The sequence below is a fragment of the Leptonychotes weddellii genome, chromosome 2, assembly GCF_054177405.1.
Source record: "Leptonychotes weddellii isolate Sample4059 chromosome 2, ASM5417740v2, whole genome shotgun sequence".
NCBI classification, from domain to species: domain Eukaryota; kingdom Metazoa; phylum Chordata; class Mammalia; order Carnivora; family Phocidae; genus Leptonychotes; species Leptonychotes weddellii.
Genome location: NC_138370.1, coordinates 102,558,490 through 102,579,168, shown reverse-complemented (window position 1 = coordinate 102,579,168; position 20,679 = coordinate 102,558,490). Strand labels below are relative to the sequence as shown.

At 37.2% G+C, this 20,679-nt stretch overlaps 1 protein-coding gene across 1 annotated transcript in view; it reads left to right on the top strand.

Annotated features, from left to right (window-relative positions):
- BANK1 (B cell scaffold protein with ankyrin repeats 1) overlaps window positions 1-20,679 on the top strand; it is a 281,977-nt gene that overhangs the window by 153,983 nt on the left and 107,315 nt on the right. The window lies entirely within an intron of this gene.

The following is a 20,679-nucleotide window of genomic DNA, read 5'->3' as shown; positions in this document are numbered from 1 at the left end:
TAGTCTCTCATGGTTCGTCTCCCCCTCCGATTTCCCCCCCTTCATTTTTCCCTTCCTGCTATCTTCTTCCTTTTTTTAACATATAATGTATTATTTGTTTCAGAGGTACAGGTCTGTGATTCAACAGTCTTACACAATTCACAGCGTTCACCATAGCACATACTCTCCCCAGTGTCTATCACCCAACCACCCCATGCCTCCCACACCCCACCATGTAATTCTTTATTCTAACTAGGAAACAGAAACATTTGGAAGCCCATGTGTTATTTGTTTCCTCCCCTAGTTGAAGTTTGTGACTTTGGAAAAGAAATAAATCATATATGAGAAGTGAAAGATAAATACACTAAAGCCTTCAAAGAATAGACTAGTGTTCTGGGCTTGGTGCATGATAACGTAATGCTCATCTGTGGGGGAGGGATGGGATATCTCATGAAGACTAAGAAAAAAATATTTCAAACGGTTACGCCCAGTGTCATCTGGGCGTAATGTGTAATACTGTAAACTGACATTTGTGGGGGAAGGACAAAATAGAAGGTTAAAACAGTAAAACTGAGTGCTTGAGGTTTTAGAGACCAGAACATTTGGGGATATTTCAGGACAAGAATATTCTGGGCAAGAGTACAGCAATCTAGTCACATTAGTGATTGCTTCCCTGTTTTTTTCTCCTTTACCTTTCCTGTTCCCATAGCTTCCCACCCTTGGTTGGTACTTTTGTATTTAGCTACCTCCCACAGACTGCCAAACTCTGCCATCCGGGTGTAACATGGTGAACATCAGGTGTGATGCTTAATTTCTCAGGGTGAGCATCAGTGGTAGAAGAAGCCCCCAGTGATCTTCAGGAGAAAGCAGAGTCCAATGGCTGTGTTGCATGCATAAAGCAGAGGTTAGAATAATATAAAATATAAATGTAAAATTCTGCCACATTCTGGTGAAAAACAATGAAAAAGATTTTACTGGATAAGATGCATAAATAGAATAGAGCAATGGAAGAAAGTTAGGTAGGAATAAGTATATAGAAATGATATACCTAAATGAAACATTTAAAATTGCACTGCCTTTTCTACTACATTTGTACTTCTGATACCTCTTACTCTGCTGGGGCATTTTTCTTCTCCATGCATATCACTTATGAACATACTGCCAATTTTCTTATTTATAAGTGAATGTTTCCCTCTATTACTCTCTAAGGCCCATAAGCATAGAAATTTTGCTGTATTTTATTCACGGTTATATCCTAAGTATTTAGGATAGTGCCTAGCACAAAGGAGATTCTCAGTGTATATTTGTTGAATGAATGAAGGAATGAATGAATGAACATAAAAAGGTTGTGAGTGGCAGCCTTTTGAAACATACTTGGGCCAGCATAAGAGAAGATAGAGATATGATGATATCAGCACATAGACTCCATGTTGCCCCTCCAGAAGAGTGTGGAATATGCTTTCCTACTGAGTAGATAAAACTGGAAAAACACAATATATATTAGTGAAAGCAGACTTCATTTATTATCCACATATCATGGGATCCTCTGCCTTTAAAAGTAACGCAAGAAACATTCTTTCCTTACCCTGCAGAAAAATGTATCTCTCAGAAAGCTGAACTAACAACAATAAGCAAACTCCATTTTGGATATCACATAGTAACAATAATTGCAAGCAAATAATAAACACAATCCAATAATAAACACAAACTGATGACATTTTAACTTTCCAATCACAATAAGAAAACATGGAGCGGAAAAGTAGAAATTTTTAAAGACATAAATGAGGTATTACAGTAAGTTCTCTGATGTGCTCATATTTAAAAAGAGCATGTAAAGAAGATTGAAGGAGAGGTGATCAGGCCAATAAGGCCAAATATAAATCATGTGAAACCTACAAAACTAAAGGCTGGTCCCAGGGGAATATGAGCCAGGTTTGTGGTTGAAGAGGCTGTACGTATGTATTACGTATTCTATTCCTCAACAAATTCAGGAGTGGCACCCTCCGTCTCATAAGAGATTAATCAATATGTGAACCCTTGGGTGCCCATGAGAGTCTGGAAGTAGAAAATTTAACTGAAGAGTATATTGAATTGAATTCACTAAGGATGTCTCTCAGGTTCCAGAAGAGGCACAGATGCTGGAAGTCTGATTCATGAAAGCTCCAAGTGGCGTTATTTTGTATTATCTTTCCACGTACATTTTAGATTTAGTGTTTGCAGATTTGTTCCTTATGATTCATTAATTCTACCCATAAACCATGAAAACGTAAATTATAAAATTAAATCCATGCATACACAAGGAAATACACATAATCATGCTTAACGTCTATTCATCTGAATAATTCTGCTGAACTTTGGTCTCAGCAATCATTTTCTTTTACCCCTACCTAATAATATATTGCCACAAGCATTTCAAGTTTTCTCCCATTGGCTTGTCATTCTCTTCCATTCCATCAAAAGAACCAATTATATAAAATATTTTTGAAGAATTTATTTCTCTGTTTCTGTAAGTCATTGAAAATCTCCGGAGACTGATGTAAATTTATAGTCAGTTCTCCCAGGCAAGAGTTCTTTCCTTCTCAGGATTTTTCATTCATCTGTAAACATGAATACATGCTTACTATATGCTAGACAAAAGAAATAATCATTACTGTTGTACTTTTATTAATTTGACACTGCAATTTGGTACATTAAGTAAACAATGAATGTGTATTATTATTTTAAATACGGTGTACTCATTTTTTAAGCATTCCTGTTACTAGTGTTTTGCAAGGAAAAGAGTATGACCATAGCCCTACACAAGAGAAAGACAACAAAAATGTTAAAGGTGTAGTCATTTGGGGGAATACCACTAGATGAACACCTAATGGATGCTATTGGTCCGCCCCCCCAAACTCTTTCCTTGGCCTGTGCACCCCCACAGCAGAATTGCCCTATGAATGGGAACTTCTTTTCTCCAGAGGTTATGTAATCAGGTAACGGATTGCACTGTGTCACAGCTGAAACTCAGAGGTGCAAATAAAACATTTGATTTAGATTTTATCTTCTTCACAGTGCCTTCATCCCAAAGGGCGAGGACAGGAATCATTTATTGTGATCTTGTACATTCAGTACAGTTCAATAATCAAAGCAATCATTTTAGGAAACTCACTCTCTGTTGGATGACTGCTCTTCCTATTTTTCTCCTTGCCCCTTACTTCTGTCTAAAATGGCCTCAAGAAGTGAGACTATGTCAGACTCATCTCTCGAGAATCCTCACCACCACCCATGCAGCACTGTTCCTAAGGCACAATTATCATGGTGCTAGAAATAAGGTTGGAGTTATCCCAGGGGTCTTGATGTTCTTGGGCTATGCCATACCAGCATGCTACATCCAATCCTCCAAAGGGTTGTGGCTCCAAGAGGAGCAGGGAAGGTGGCATCTCATCCATGCACCCTATAGCTATCTTCCTTCCAGCTGTAATCTACCAGATCTGGAAGAGCATGCTTTCCTATTTCTCTTTAAGTCTAAAAGGTATTTTATTTATGTAACACTCCATGATTGAACGGCCAGGCCTGCTTCAGATATAATAATATGGGCCAATGAATTTTAGGATTTTTTTTTTTCTATTTCACTAAAGTAAGTCTCTGAAAATGAGGCTAAACAATAACCTCACCTTTACTTTCCCTGTTAGGATAGGCCTCAGAGCAGGTTAGGCTTGAAAGTAGAGGGTGTATATGGAGCATAATTTAAGTTGGAAAAGGAAATACATGCTTTTAGTATATTCAAAATAAAATAACATTTATTGAGCACTTTCTACATACTAGATTCCAAATTGTATTAAGCCTTATAATATGAATATCCTCATATAATTCTAATAAAAATTATGGCATAAAATTTACTGTTCACATTTCAAGATAGGGATACTACATTAGTAACTTTCCAAAATAACATAGGTGGTAGGTTGAAAGCTTGAATTCAAACCCAGATCCATCTGACTTTAGTGTTTATACTATTAACCTTCCTAGTCACATATCTCAAGATCAGATTGTTTTCCATGAAATTTATCTATAATAAAATATATATCTGGTTAATGTAAGAGTGGAAAAGTGAGCGTTGTGGTGAAATTGCTTTTATTTGAATACAGGTTCTCCAAGTATTAATCTGTGTGACCTTGAAATTAACCCTTATCAGGGTGTTACTGATGTGTAGGAAACAACTCCCAAAATGGATTAGCTTAAAGCAATAATCATTTGTTATTTTTCGTGATTTCTTGGCTTTGCTGGGTGATTCTGCTGAACAGCACTCTGTCATGCTCTATGGGTGCCCGAGGCAAAAGGAAAAATCAGTAATATCGATCCTACCCTTATTTAAAATGTTGATATTTTGTTCGTCATGGATTTCTTTGCATTATTTTTGATTTTTTGAACTACTGCATTAAAATATTATTTCTTTTCATTTCTGATATTTTTTTGGGGTGCTCCCTTAAATTTTGCACATACTGCAAATGCCTCGTTACCTCATTCTAGTCTTGGTCCTATCACTGAGTCTTGGCTTTACTCACATGTCTGTGGTCAGCTGACAGGTCATCTGGGAGCCGGCTTGTTTAGGATACTGCTGACTGGGATGGCTTGGCCCTGCTCTGTGCAACCTCATGTGCAGGTATCTCTTGCATCTTCCCAGCAGGCTAGACCAGCTGTATTCTCAGGCTAACGTGGGTGTGTTCTCTAGATGAAGACAGAGAACTGAGTCAGAAAGCAGGCATGCAAGCTCTTTTTCAAGTCTCTGCTTCCGTTGTGTTTGCCCCTGGCCGGTGGCCAGACCAAGTCCCAAGGGCAGAGTCAGTGCGGGAGGGGACTATGAAGTGGCGAGTTACAGGCAAAGGACATGAATTCAGGAAGGCCGTTACTTAGAACCATAATGCAATCAATCTAACGTATTTTACACCTTGACTTCCTCAAATGTAAAATAAGAATACTGTGGAACCTACTACCTAACATTGTCGAGGGCACTGAATGAAGCATTTCAAGTAAAGCTCTTGATATAGTTCCTGGTATGTGGTAAGCTTTCAGTAACAGCTATGATTTTATTATGTATTTGAATGTATGTTACATTCTGAATTGACATTTTGAACAACAGAGAACTGGACTATCCTTTGGTATGGGGGAAAGAAGGCATGCTCTGTTCTCTTATCTAGATAATAGAAGCAATAAATACACGAGATCAGTATGTAGATTTTCAAATATAGCATATATGAAAATGGCTATCAAAATGCCTCTCATACACAAACACTCAATGTTATTTGAAAATGAGCCTGAGTTTCTTTATCAAGAAGCACATGTGGTCTATCAAAGTGAAATTCTGGGGAAAAATAAAGAGCAAAAACAGGCCACATGAGAGAAGCCTTGACTTTTCTACGGTCAAATTGTCTCCAGAACATCTCATTAATTTAACCATGGGCAAGAACACCTATAAACTAAATTTTGTTTAAGGAAGTAAGGTGTGTGTGTGTGTGTGTGTGTGTGTGTTTGTGCACGTGCCTGCGTGGGTTAGACCCTAAGAAATCATATTCCCAGCAATGCTGGGATTGCTGGGCTCCTTACCTCTTAAGGCGCTGACTGATGAAGGAAGGTGGTGAAAGATGTGACTGGTTGGAGCCACTCATGGAAATTTTCCATCATTATGCTATTCCCAGTTTCTTTTAGTAATAACTCCAAAATATATAAGCCATGCAAGAGAGGCAATGACTAGAAAATTTAAGGAAGATGATTGTTATAATGTGCACTGTGGGTAAATCCTTGAAGAGTAGAGTAAGAGGTATGAGATGCACATAAAACTCTATGTGAATTTCTGGGATTCTGCAGATTTAAAGAGAAACTGGGACCTAAACCAATAAAATTCTCTAGGTGAGGAATAGCCCAGTGAGTCCTATCCCTATTTAGAACATCACTCCCAGCTGTGTGCTTCAGTAAGGGAAGAGACTGATGTCCTATGCATAAATGTTCTTGCTCTTTCTTTGGAAACCAAATATTTCCAAATGTACTTAATTACCACTTCATATTGGGAAAAATGCAATCAAATTCAAAGCTTAAAATATGCTAAATCTGCAGATAGTGACTTCCTTCCAAAACTATGAAGTATGAAGTAGAGGTAGTACCTTCATAGTGGAGAAAACTGGCAAACACTACCCCGGCCAGGTGATGAAGGATTACGTCAACAGTGATGAGTGGTGCTGACTGTTGGTACCATTGATGTGATGTGATGTGATGTGATGTGATGTGATGTGATGTGATGTGATGTGATGTGAGGAAACTTACTCCCCACCCCTTCTTCCCTCAAACTCATAATCTCTGTCTAATCATGAGAAAAACATCAGACAAACCCTTCTTGAGAAATATTTACAAATCACCGGACCAGTAATTCTTAACACTGAGAAGTCATCAAAAACAAGAAGTCACAACCTCTGGGGCCTTAGGAGACATGACATCTAAATGCAACATACTATGCTGGATAGGCTCTTGGAACAACAACAACAACAACAACAACAAAGGACGTTAGGTAAAAACTTAGGAAGTCTGAACAAAATGTGGACTTTAGTTAATAGTAATGTACCAATATTATTCACTAGTCAAGACAAAAGTACTATACTAATGAGATCCTAATAATAGGGGAAACTGGGTGTGGAGTATATGGGAATGCTCTACTATCTTCAAAATTTTTCTTTAAATCTAAAACGATTTAAAAACAAAGGGAATATTTTATCTTAAAATTTTTATTCTTTTTTTTATTATTGAAGTACAATTGACACAATTTTATATTAGTTTCAGGTATACAACATATTGATTCAACAATTCTATATATTGTGCAATACTCACCACAACAGTGTAGTCACCATATGATATTATTACAATATTATTGATGATATTCCCTGTGCTGTACTCTTCACCTCTGTGACTTACTTATTTTATAACTGAAAGTTTGTACCTCTTAATCCTCTTCATCTATTACTCGCATCTTCCCACCCATAGCCTCTCTGGAAGCTACCAGTTTTTCTCTGTTTTTAAGAATCTGTTTGTTTTGTCTTTTAGATTCCACATAAGTGAGAAGATTATTTTAGTTTAGTTTAGTTTTTAAAGATTTATTTACTTTAGAGAGAGAAAGTGTGCCCACACGCGTACATGTGGGGAGGGGCGGAGGGAGAGGGAGAGAATCTCAAGCAGACTCCCTGATGAGTGCAGAGCCAGAGGGGAGAGCTTGATCCCAAGACCCATGAGATCATGACCTGACCCAAAATCATGAGTCCAACCCTAAACCAGCTGAGCCACCCAAGCGCCCTGAAAGGATTATTTTAAAAGACTGATTCTAACTTACTAAATGATTAAGAACTCAAAATTTTAAACAAAACATAAAAAAATGTGTTTTTATAAAAATTTGATTAATTTTTATTAGAAATTCATGGGTTTTTTTTCTATTTACCAAGGACTGTTTTAATAAACTTTAGCCCAAACACCAGTTTATAGGGAAAAGTTAGAAATAACTAAAAGCAGTTGCTTCAACTGTTCACATCTCAAGTTGAAGCATTTTATAACTGCATTATTATTCTATAGTGCCTTAAACAAAATCTAAAACATTTTTATTTTTATCATTTGTAATTCAAAAGCTCTTATCTTAGACTATCCCTTTGTAAGAACAAGTCCTTAGATTTTCTCATTTATACAGACATTTATAGACTATAAGGAGAAATAAAATAAACAAAAATGCTGGTTTTGACATTAAAAATATTGTTCTTGCTATAATAAATTCAAGTCCAAGAGGATACCTCTAATTGTTATTCCACTCTGCCAATGTAGAAGTTAAGAATAATTATTTAATTACATAGGAAGCAATAGAAATAAACCTATAAATATTTGCTGGGATTTTCCTTCAACAGTCTAGCTAAAATTAGTTATCAATACAAATGAATTTTTAAATTTTAGTTTTTAGTTTTTATACTCAGAGCCCATTCACATTTATAAGACGAAGGAATCATAAAATGCATGTTCATAGATAGAAAAATATGAAACGTGATCATTTCAGAGTTCAGCTGTACCAAGTGAATGGCCACATGCTGTTTGTGTATATTTCCCTCTAGAACAAAGTGGGTACCTGATGGGTGCTTTTTCCTAACAGTCTAGTGGTAGGCCATATACTTGTGGCTTTTATGTATTACAGAAATAAATAAATGTGCTAGAGTCCTTTATATTTAAGGATGCAGGCCCTTGTATGTGTACTAATAATATTCTGATTACTTTGATTACTTGTGTTTATCTCCACAGTGAAATTTTCTGAGGACAAGAATTGTCCAATGTATACAATAGATTCATAGGAGCTGCTCTAAATAGAAAATAAAACTTCAACAAAAAGGGCATTTATGTTTAGTAATTCTATAGTAGTTACAATGAAAATAGTGATAACAGTAGAAATAACTATTGGTAAATGTAATAACAACTATTAGTGTATGCTTATAATTTGGTACACATCCATTCTACTGAAATTCTGAAGATAGAAATTTGTTTGGGTTACTGTTGTGTCTGCAGCATCAAAAACAATGGCATATAATAGGTATTCAGTAAATATTTGTCAGATAAATGAATGCCAGGCCTTGGTTATAGCAACTCAGTGAGGTGGGTGTTTTGTGTTGGACATGTTGGCAAAAACTGGATGAGAACTGTTAATGAACCTTTTCAGTTAAAGCAGATTTTCAAACCCAGGACTTGATGATGTCAAACCTGTGTTCCCCCCACATTACTACATCACCATGTCTCATTCATGCCAGGTAAGTTTTACATAGAATTAAAATCAAGTCAATACTTTTGATCTTCCTAGCTGCTTTTTTTTTTTTTTAATGAACTGACAACCAAAGAAAAAGAACAAAAATTCTTACACTAATGGTTAATGATCACTAGCTAGGCAAGGCCTTTCACCCATATCTGCACCAATAGAGGGCACCCCACACCTATTTAAACAGGTGAGTTGGCTATGTTGGAGATGAGTCTAGCTAGGTTAATTCTTACACCAAGGCTTAGATGACAGAAATGAAATAAACAAGAAATTTTGTTACCTGAAGGTTTACTGTGCATAAGAACCCTGGGGGTAATACAATAGTGCTCTTTCAGCCATAAAGTTGATGTTACTTAGATGTGAACAAAGGTAGCATACATAATAGGTGAGTTGGGATTGAAATGTTCCCATCTGTTTTTTCCATCTCTTGTCATATTTATAGAAAATGCCTTGTGCAGAACACTTAATGTTGAAAGAGTGAACAATGAGAAATCTGCCCACAATTATGGCATCTCTGTTCTTGCTCAGTAAATATCAAGATCCCTATATGGCAGGATTGTATGGTGAGAATAGACTGATTAGAAGAGATTTGTAAAACAAATGATCATAGCACGTTGAAATTTCACAGCAGCCCTGTTGTTGTGCATTGTTTGTTTTCTGGATCCATTTAGCAGAAAAGCCAAGTGTCTGAACTAGAGTGGATGAAGTATGCTGCCAACTGCCTTTCTCCTCCTACACTTCCCTCTTTCTCTCCTTGATTACAGATACTGGATATATGATAGTTCATTTTCATATGAATTTGTAAGTTGTGACCTTTAAAAAGTGGAGAAGTTGCCTGTATTTTGTGAACAAGATGGTACATATGTTAAGTCTAATATTTCTCTACTATCTTGTACCTCTTGCCTTCTGTATTTGTTTCCTAGGGCTGTGGGAACAAATTCCCACAAACTGTACAGCTTAAGGCAACAGGAATGTATTCTCTCATCTGGTCCTGGAGGCTAGATGTATGAAATCAAGGTGTCCAAAAGGTTGATTCCTTCTCAAGGCCCTGAGGGAGAATCCTCCATGCCTCTCTCTGAGCTTTTTGTGTTGCTGGCAATTCTTGGTGTTCCTTGGCACCACGTGGCATTCTCCTTGTGTGTATCTCTGTGTGCCTTTGTCTTCACACGGCCCCCTTTTTTTTTTTTTTCGCTTTTCGCATTTTATCACATGGCCCTCTTAAAAGGACCATCAGTCATTGAACCTAGGACACATCCTGATGCACTGTGAATTCATCTTAACTTGATTGTACCCCATTTCCAAACAAGGTCTCATTCACAGGTGCCAGGAATTAAGACTGTAACGTATCTTTTGGATACTGTTCAACTCACAACACCCTCCTCATGAAGCCTCATTATGAGGAAATAATGAAGGTGATTTTTACATTCTGGCCAATGGAGGGCTCACTTGTGGTATCTTGCTATTCTCTTGACCTCCACACACAGTGAGAATATCATGTTCAGACACAGCTTCTGATAAATACAATTATGCCTGGAAAAGGTGGTGGTAAACTCCAATGCCCAAGAACTTTGTTTTGTCAAGCAGCCAACCAGTAAGGTGACCTGATTGACAGCGGGAAGAGACTGAGCAAGGGCTTGGAGGCCTGGCATGTTGACAAAGGAAATACCAAGATAAGAGCAGGGGAAAAGACACACGAACCTAAATCCGCTAAGTTTTGTGCATTTTTCTAAGTTGATTGTCATCACAGTTCACCAAATACACAGTTTTCTGAGTAGAATTTTTAAAAACTACACACAATTACTTGAAATATAATAGAAACATTCTATTTAATGGCACACACATTAAAATCACAAAGGGAGGAAATCTTGCATTTTACCAAAAAGGACTCTCCCACTGCTAGATGAGACAGCAGTTTTGAACACTACAAAGAGTATTTTCTAAGTTTTTATTTGTTTTCCTTGACGAGCAGTGTATGGGTTGTAAAGCCAAACATTAGAAATGTAAAGGTCGGTGACGCATAAGCATGAGCTGAATTAGTTAATGAAAAGAAAAAAATCTTTCTTAATGAGAGATTCTGTTAATATGTTAGCTCCGTGGATATAAGCTGCGTAGTCCCCATTTATAGCTCATAAACGCTACAGTGACAGGTGCTCTAGAAAGGAAGATGACGGATGAGCTAGTGCACATGCGGTTAACGGTGCAGCAAGGGAGAGCGCATTAGACCAAATGAGCAGCCAGAAACAGGAATAAAGTCATCACTGGGGGAGACTCTAGAGTTAACACAGGAATACATCTTTCTGGCACAGCAATTGTATTTACTGACAGACCACACATTTAAATAGGTTGTTCAAAAGATCCATTCTTGATTTAGATAAGACGGATAATTATCAGGTCTAGGGCTATGTCTCTTCCTGTTTCTCGGTGTTACTGACATAAACTTGATTTTCATTTCCTAGTGCAGTTCAGCTGTCCTTCTTTCTATCTGTAATCCCACCACATAGCTAGAGCCGTTGCTTCTTTTCCTTTCATGTCATGTATTTTGCCACTTAAGTTGTTATTCCATCATACAAAACAAGAAAAATGGTACCCTGTGTGTTATTTTACCATCAACCTCTTGAAAGATAATTCAGTATGGTTATGTAACAGGAATTTGATACATCGTTTCTTGTTGAGGAGGACAGTGTCTCTTCCCTAGTCCCTTTCTTGGTTAAGGTTATATAAGATCATTCATACTTTTGAATTATAAAATTTCTCTCCTTGGAAGTGACATGTAAGAATCTATATTTATGTGTATTAGCTGAATTAGCTTTGGTGCCAATTCTTTGCAGATGAATTATCTGATTACAGTGAGGAAGAGGAAGTAAATCAACCCTTCATTATTTTGTGTGTGTGTGTGTGTGTTTGTGTACAACAACATAATAATTTGATATTTATACATATATTGCAAAATGATCACCACAAAAAATCTAGTTAACATCCAAAAACTAACCTATATTTAAAGCAAAATAAGCTAGAAAATTATTTAATAATAGTCTTATGCTTAACAGTCTGTGTTTATGTCCCAGTTCCATGAATTAACTACAGGCGTTTCGTGAGACAAACCATTCAGGTATCTTAATCTGTAAAATAGACATAATAGTGTCTATCTCATATCTTGTGGGGATTAAATGAGATCATAGATGTACGGTGTGTACCAGTGTCTGTATATTAAGGGCTTAATAACTGTTAAAACAAAAAGAAAGCTAAAATATTTCCAAAATAAACATTCAAAATAACTTTATGGGTTTTTAAAATTCTACACATTTAATTAAAATAATACTAAATATTTAAAAATATGATTTTCCCTATGATATGTGGGGAATATAGGAAAGTATAATTTGGGAGCTCAAGATAAGCAAGACTCTTCTAACAATCAAACAGTTAAAACCCGACATGGGTTTCTTTGCAAGGAATATGTTCCTTGCGACTGGAAAGTTTAAGCAAAAGGGGAAGGGCTAGCATGGGACCCCCTTGTGCACAAAAGGCAGGACTAAATGGTCCTGTTTCCCCTCATGACTATCCTGTATTCCAGAGAAACTAGGTTTATCATCTTGTTTCTTTTTTTTTAAATGTGTTCTTTTTTTTTTATTATTATGTTCAGTTAGGCACTGTATAGTACGTCATTAGTTTTTGATGTAGTATTCCATGACTCATTATTTGTATATAACATCCAGTGCTCATTGCAGTATGTGCCCTCCTTAATCCTCATCACCAGGCTAACCCATCCCCCCACCCCCCTGCCCTCTGAAACTCTCAGTTTGTTTCTCGGGGTCCATAGTCTCTCATGGTTCATCTCCCTCTCTGATTTCTCCCCCTTCTGATTTCCCTCCCTTCCCCTATGGTCTTCCGTGCTATTGCTTATGTTCCACGTATGAATGAAACCATATTCTCTGCTTGACTTAATTCACTTAGCATAAACCCCTCCAGTTCCATCCATGTCGATGCAAATGGTGGGTATGCATCGTTTCTGATGGCTAAATAATATTCCATTGTATATATGAACCGCATCTTGTTTATCCATTCTTCTATTGAAGGGCATCTCAGCTCCTTCCGCAGTTTGGCTATCATAGACATTGCTGCTATGAACATTGGGGTGCATGCGCCCCTTCTTTTCACTACATCTGTATCTTTGGTGTAAATATCTAGTAGTAGTATCTTGTTTCTTACCACCATCTTTGCCTTCATTTTCTGTTTTGGTTTTTTTTTTTTTTATTTTCTTCTTTAATTGTAGTTTAAAAATCCAGCTTGAAGGGCTGAAACAAATGATCCTCACTCCCCTAAAAATCCTAAACATTACATATTTCAGGCAACTTAGACAATCCCCTTGGTGATACCCCAGCCACTAAAAGTGCATCAAATTGGTCCCAACATCACATGTAGCACTTGAAGATAATAACGAGACCAGGCTAACTTAGAAGCTCTCTGCTTATCTGGAGAACAAACCAAAACCCATTGCAACATTCATCACTCCTACTCAGTCCCTGCCTTGCTCTGCCTTACTGCCGACGTAAAACAAAAAGAACAAAATCTGCCCACTTGAAATTTGCAGAGAAACCGTCTAGTATATATTTTCCCCCCTTGGGAAGAATTATGTAGAGAGGAGAAACCTCAGAGTCCTCATAGTACAGATAGAAAGTTGACAATTATAGAGGATGCACAGGAATTACTCAAGGTCAAATAGTACCGTGAGTACTGTCTTGCAAGAACAAAGTTCTCCTGACATCTTGCTCTTTCCCAAGCCCCATTGCTGCTGAATACAGGAAGAGCATTGCCCATTGTCTCCTTCCAAAGGTCCCATGGCCATTTTTTTTTCCCTATAATGATATAGCTAGTGAGTCCATTCCATCCGATCAGTTATAAGCTTAATTTAACCAGAAACCATATCTACTAACAAGAAGGTAAGTATGGAATCTTCTTTAGCTCTGTATTGTTTTGCTCAAAGCCAGAAATGCCTTTGATAATCTTAACCTTTTAAACTGTATCTCTGCATCTTATTTTTCTTTAGTTAAACAGTATTACTGCCTTGGTCTATTCTGTTCATCCTCCCCCACCCCAGTCTCATAGTCACTCTTTCAGGGGTTCATTGACTTGGGAGTATGTTTGCATTGACATTAGCTGTATTCCTATGGATCCTGAATCCTGTTACCTACCATTAAACCAGCTTTATTCTTCTAATAAATAATAAGAAGTATGCTACACTTAGGTGATTATTCAGGGCCTAACAGACACTGAATGGATGTCTTTTCCCCAAGGAAGCCACCATTTAGGCAATGCACAGCCCTTTCTCCACTAAGTTGTGGTCTGTGAATCTACTGTGACTCACTGGCTTAGGGAAAGCTTACACATAATGAAGGAATTGTTGGCTAAACTCACTCTGGAAACTTAGAAGGGAAACAATTGGGACATTGTCCTTCCAATTTCTGAACATTTTAAGATTATGTGGAAAATTTGAAAGTGTTTCAATTTTCCACTTAAAATGAAAATTTTTTTTTTGCATTTTACCTAATTTATTAATCTCCTGCTTGAAGATCTTGGTGCTAAAAGTGTAACACAGACTTCAAAGCCAAAACTTCTTTTTCCATTTCGTACACATGAAAACTATCCTTAAAGTTTGCTATATAGACATCAGTGTTTGTTTATATTTACCATCTATTTACTGTCTGGTATGTGCTGGGCACTAGGCTATGTATTTGACTTATTGAATCCCTACAATAACACTGCAAGAACACTACCATCCCCATTTTGTATAGATTCTTTAAAATTGAGACTCATAGTTGCTTGCAATTTCCTAAAATAGATTAGAGTAAGTTAAATAGCTGGGATTTAAAAGAAAGTCTGAGATTAAAACCCATAATACCCTTTTTCCTAAGTGATGTTAAAAACACTGTCTTTTTCTTTTTGCTTTGCAGACTGCCCCAATGCCTTTTTGCTTAAAATATTTCTTGCTGCTTCTCATAGTTATATGCCAGCTTGGCCCATCTGGTGTTATTTTCCCAGAATTTTACAGTACTGCCTTTTTATTCAAAGATATACTTTAAAATTTCCTTAAAACATTGCTTATGCTCACCTTGCAATGGTCCCTCTACCGTGGTCACCTTGCTGCAAACTGAATTCTGATGAGCTAAGTATGTGGGCCTGAGGATGTCGGGAGGATCCCAGGCAATTATGTGGGTAATGGATACTGACATCCATCCTCTACACATGCTCGGCTCAGCAGAGTTCTGATGCAGCAAGCACTGTTCGCTGCTGGCACCACAGCTGCATTCCAGAACTCTCTAGTGGTAGACTGAATGGTAGTGCAGGTATTTTGAGAAACTCTTACACCTCAACTAGCTAAGAATGTATATGATCAAGAGTCCTTGAGAGGACTATGTGATGTGTCGATAATTTCACTTTGATGTACAAAACCTCATGGCTTGTCTTGTAAAATCATCATTCTCCTGTGGATTCATGATTGGGCACAGAAAGTTAAAGGCACACACTCTACAGCAGAGAAACCTCATGTCCAGTTAGAGATGTTTACTTCCAATACTATAAGCTATTATTATTTTGCTTCCTTAGAAAGTAAATTACTGATGTTTTGATGTAACACACAGTGTTATATTAATTTCAGGTGTACAATGTAGTGATTCAACACTTCCATACAACACTCCTCTTTAGTTAGGAGTCTGTTTCTTGGTTTGTCTCTCTCTTTCTCCATTTTGTTTCTTACATACCACATATGAGTGAAATCATATGGTATTTCTGACTGATTTATTTCACTTAGCGTCATACTCTCTAGCTCCATCCATGTCCTTGCAAATGGCAAAATTTCATTCGCGTTATACTCTCTAGCTCCATCCATGTCCTTGCAAATGGCAAAATTTCATTCTTTTTATGGCTGAATAATATTCCGTTGTATACATATACACCACATCTTTCTGATGTTCTGATTTATACAGACAAGGAAAATTGAGATAGGACATCTTTTTGGAATCTGAAAGATCAATTATAGCATGAAAATGCCCACAATGCCAAGGCAAGACTAAAAGTATACGAGTAATAGCAATACCTATGAAAACATCGTAATGATATCAAAAGGGGTTTCTCCAATATATTCCCCCATGTTATCTGCAAGCACCTTTAGGATTAACAGGAAAGGCAGTCTTGTTGGCTAATCGAATATGGTCAGTCTACTGGAACAGGCGTGATGCTTGCTTTCACACAGCTTCTTTGGTCAAGGCTAGAGGAGCAGAAATCCATCCATCATGAGTTAGGTTGACAAGAAAAATCTTATGTGACTAACCTGCTGCATACTTTTTAAAAGCAACACATAAATTATGGCATAAATAGTCAGAGATTTTAAAGTTCAGTGTCCTCCCTCCCATAGTAGCACACAGTGTCATGTTTAGAAAATGTAGTCATTACCTTCCCTGATCTCATCATCATGAGTCAGGATCCTGACTTTGACTCATTATATGTTAGAAGAAGAAGGAACCTCAGAAATGGGTAAGTGCACTCCCTCACTTTATAAATGAGAAGCCTGGTGTCCAGATGAATGATTATGGGTAGATCTACTAGTAAAACCTCTAATTCTCATTCATCGTTTCTTTTATAAAGGAAAGTAGAAGGGTGTTTTTACTGGAAATCATCAAACCACCATAGTCTAAGAATACAAGTGGAACTTATTAAGGGGCTTCTGAGTCCCTTGCAATACTGCACTATGCTGACTTGTAAGAAAAATGGATGAAAGAAAGTTGGGTCACCACAGTCCTTCTTGAAGATCTTATTTTCTACTCAAGAATACATGTAGATAATTTACAGAACCATACACAAGCAAGTACAAACTGATATAGTGGGATTGGAGGCCAAAAACAATAAGCAGCTTTAGTCACTGGGAACTTTTTGTCTCTTCATTAAGAGTGCTGGCAGTCACATTGAATTCCATGGCTGTGCACGTTTACAAGTCCCAGTGTGGCATGTGACTAGGCAGATGATTACTTACTGGGCAGTGGAGAACTGGAAATGGTCTGAGGACGCCGCAGACTGAGAAAGCAGGCAGCGGAGAAATTAACAAGGCCAAGAAGTGGAAAAGAGAAATTATTTCCACCTGTGGTGAAGGAAAATGGAGGTGATGAGGAGAGTCTGTCTTCACAGTCTGATTCTAAGTTTTCTTTTCATTACTCTAACCAGCTTTGCTCAAACATACCAAACCTTCCTGAATTAAATAATCAATGAGCAATTTTAAATATTTTATTTATTTATTTTGAGAGAGAGAGAGAGCATGAGAGGGGGGAGGGTCAGAGGGAGAAGCAGACTCCCTGCTGAGCAGGGAGCCCGATGTGGGACTCGATCCCGGGACTCCAGGATCATGACCTGAGCTGAAGGCAGTCGCCCAACCAACTGAGCCACCCAGGCGCCCCTCAATGAGCAATTTTAAAGTAAAGTTATGTGCCATTTACCACTAACAAGTTAAGTAACTGTTCAATGTATTGTACACATAAGAAGCGAGGACTTGAGAGCAAAGTGACAGGAGGTTTATCTCTGCCTCTTCTACTAACAAGCTCTTTGACGCCAGACAGGTCACCTCTCAGAGACTCAGTTTCTTCATCTGTAAGATGGAAAGACTTAACAAAAGAGATTTTACTGTCTTATCTCTATCTTTCTGACTTGAGAAGGAAGAGAAGAGGAGATGATAGTGGTCAAATGCTGAAAATACACAGAGGGGAAATAGTGTTACTCCTTAAATCTCTTTCCCCAGTTTTTATCACTTGCTTAGGATCACATGGAAAAAAACTATTTGCCAGTAAATGTAAAAATGTGAATAAAAGTATTGAGTGGGAAAAAAAAGTATTGAGTGGGAGATATCCAGAGATGACATTATAATCTTTTATTATTGACAGAAGTACATTGAGCATTCTACAGTCAGTATACAATAGTTAGTTAACGAGGTTTGATTGGGTGGACACACGTGTTTAATAAAATGGTGACAGTGCCATTGTTATTGTCAGAACACAAAGTTAGCATTGTCATGTCTGGATTCTCATGTTGCCAAATCACTCTGTTATGGTAAGGGCTGTTTCATTAGCTTATTCAGCCAATCAGGGGGAACCCCCCCCCACATTAATGCATTAAGTTACCAGCTCTGAGAGAACTGACAGATTCATTTCCCTGGTGAGTGAAATCATTTGTTTTAGTCACTCTTCTTTTATTCAACTAAGAAAATCTCTCCTCTTCTTAGACTCTCCTTGATCTTCTTCATGGTCACAATCTCCCCGCCTTTTTGTGACCACATTGATTTCACTGTCAAACTATTATTCTGAAATAGATTATTTTGAGGAAAATGTAAAGCAAATAAATGGTTCTTTAAAAAGTCAGTTTGCCTTAGGTGAAAAAAGGAACCAAAGGTTTCAGATAGACTAGAGAAATGTGTCTCATTTCATTTATGTTCTTTACTAGAGAGAGAAAGTAAATGCAGCCCCTGCAGTGCAATTTAAAATATTGTCATCCCCTGCCTTACTCTTCACCTCTCAGCTCCATCCAACTGGGTCCTTTAAGAATGGGAAGCAGTTTACCCTGCTAAGTGGTATATTGAAGGGTCAGTGAACAAACTGGAAAATTTTATAGGAAGGCCTACAGGTGCCTCTTTATGTAAGTTCAGTCACTGGAAATAATTTTACTGTCATTGCTGTTTCATTCTCTTAGTTCCTATTTATTTATGATACCTTGCCAATGAAATAATTAGAAAGATTACAAAGCAAGTGGAGATAGAAGTCAAATACATAATCGGGGTGCTATCACCCACTGCCTTGCAATCTGTCTTCTCTTATCATTCATTCCCCTAGATTGTTCTCTCAAAGGTTATCAATAACCCCAGTGTCAATCACGTTTGTTCAGGTTTGCTTCTGGTGGACTTCTCTCTATTACCCATGACATGGTTCACCCTCCATAGACTCTATTATGTCAGCCCAATGGCATCATGCAAACCAAGTTTTCCTCCATTGTCTCTGGTTCTCTTACGCTATGCTCTTTCCTGCTCCTTTTTTATTGCTTAAACATAGGTGTTGCCTATGTTTTGTCTCTGGACGATATTTTTTTCTACTTTCTCTGTCACCACAGGAAGCCTTTTCACCATGATGTAACTCTCATCTTTATGTAGATGACCCCAAATATTCATCTCTCACAACCTCCGCTGACCTTCTCTTCCAACTTCCAGCTGAACAAATTCATCAATCTGAGCTGTTGACATTTTAAAAACTAGTTCACCATCTGCACCAAACCAATTCCTCACTCCTCTTGCCCTCTTTTGTTTAATGATGCCATCATTTTCCTAGTCATCTGAGGTTGAATGGATACTGTTGAACTGTCTTTGATTCTTGCTTATCCTACCACCAGTCTCAAACAATTAAAACCATACTGTAAACAACATTCTGTAATTTGCCTTTTTCAATTTATATTTGTCTTGCCAATATTTTCTTCCTAATGGATATATAGTATTCCAAAGCATTGGTATATGGTAATTTATTTAATCACTTGTTGGTATATGTTTACACTGTTCCCAATCCTTTTTTTTTATTGTAAATAATGCTATAATGAAACCATCATTGATATATATGGAATTGCTGCATCTAAAGGTATGGACAGTTAAATTATGAGCATGTTGTCAAATTCCTCCTCAAAATGTAAAAATTTATCCTGTTCCAACAGTGGATTTGTTATCCATATTTTTTCTAGGGATCTGTAATGCCATTTTGTGTTCAGTGTATACATTAGTTTGTTTTGGGGGCTTAGAATGTATTTCCATTGATCTTCACTGAGACTTACGTCAGTATCATACAATCCTATTTACTTTAATGTTATAATATTTTCATATCTACTTAGGCAAGTACTTCCATATTAGTCTCTGTTTTCAAAATGTTCATGGCTATTCTCCCAGGAAAAGCTTAGCATTTGTAAAAATGTATAAAGCCTCCTGAACTTACAACTATTAATTGATATTTTAACTTACCTGTATTAAATTTATACATTTTGGATCTTTACAATATTGAATCTTTTAATTCAAAAGATTTTTTTTTTAAGATTTATTTATTTGAGAGAGAGAGAGTATGAGCACAAGCAGGAGGGGCAAAGGAAGAAGGAGAGAGAATCTCAGGCAGACTCCATGCTGAGCACAAAGCCCAATATGGGGCTTGAGCTCATGACCCTGAGATCATGACCTGAGCACAAACCAAGAGTTGGATGCTTAACTGACTGCACCACTGAGGCACCCCAATTATTTTGATTTTTCTTAACATCCTTCATTAATGTTTTATAATCTTCTCCACTTAGGCCTTGGATACTTACTATTAGTCTCATATTTAGCAACATTGTTGTTTACACAAATGCATTTTTTATTATATTTTTTAAAAGAATATTATTGACCTATAGGGTGACTTTTGATGTCATTAGTTTAATTTTGGATTTTCCACTCAACCTATCTTGTTTATTTGTTAATTCTCTTGGGCTTCCATATTTTTCATCAAAAGATTCGGTGTTACTTTATCTTAGTATGAGATATAGTACTTCTCAAACCATAAACACAATGATTTTCATTTTGGAAGAAATAAATCTTCAACCAAACCATTTATGCAAGGTCTGTTCTCTACTCTGTACTGGCCTAACTGTCCCACATTCAAGCCTTCCATCCACCTGCAGTGCTCTTGCCCTCATTTCTCCATTTCAATCTGCCAAAAATCTATCCACACTTCAAGCTGTCTCTCTGCCATAAATCCTTTCCTGATATTCTTTTTTTTTAAGATTTTATTTATTTACTTAACAGAGAGAGAGCAATCATAAACAAGGGGAGTGGCAGAGGGAGAGGGAGAAGCAAGCTTCCTGCTGAG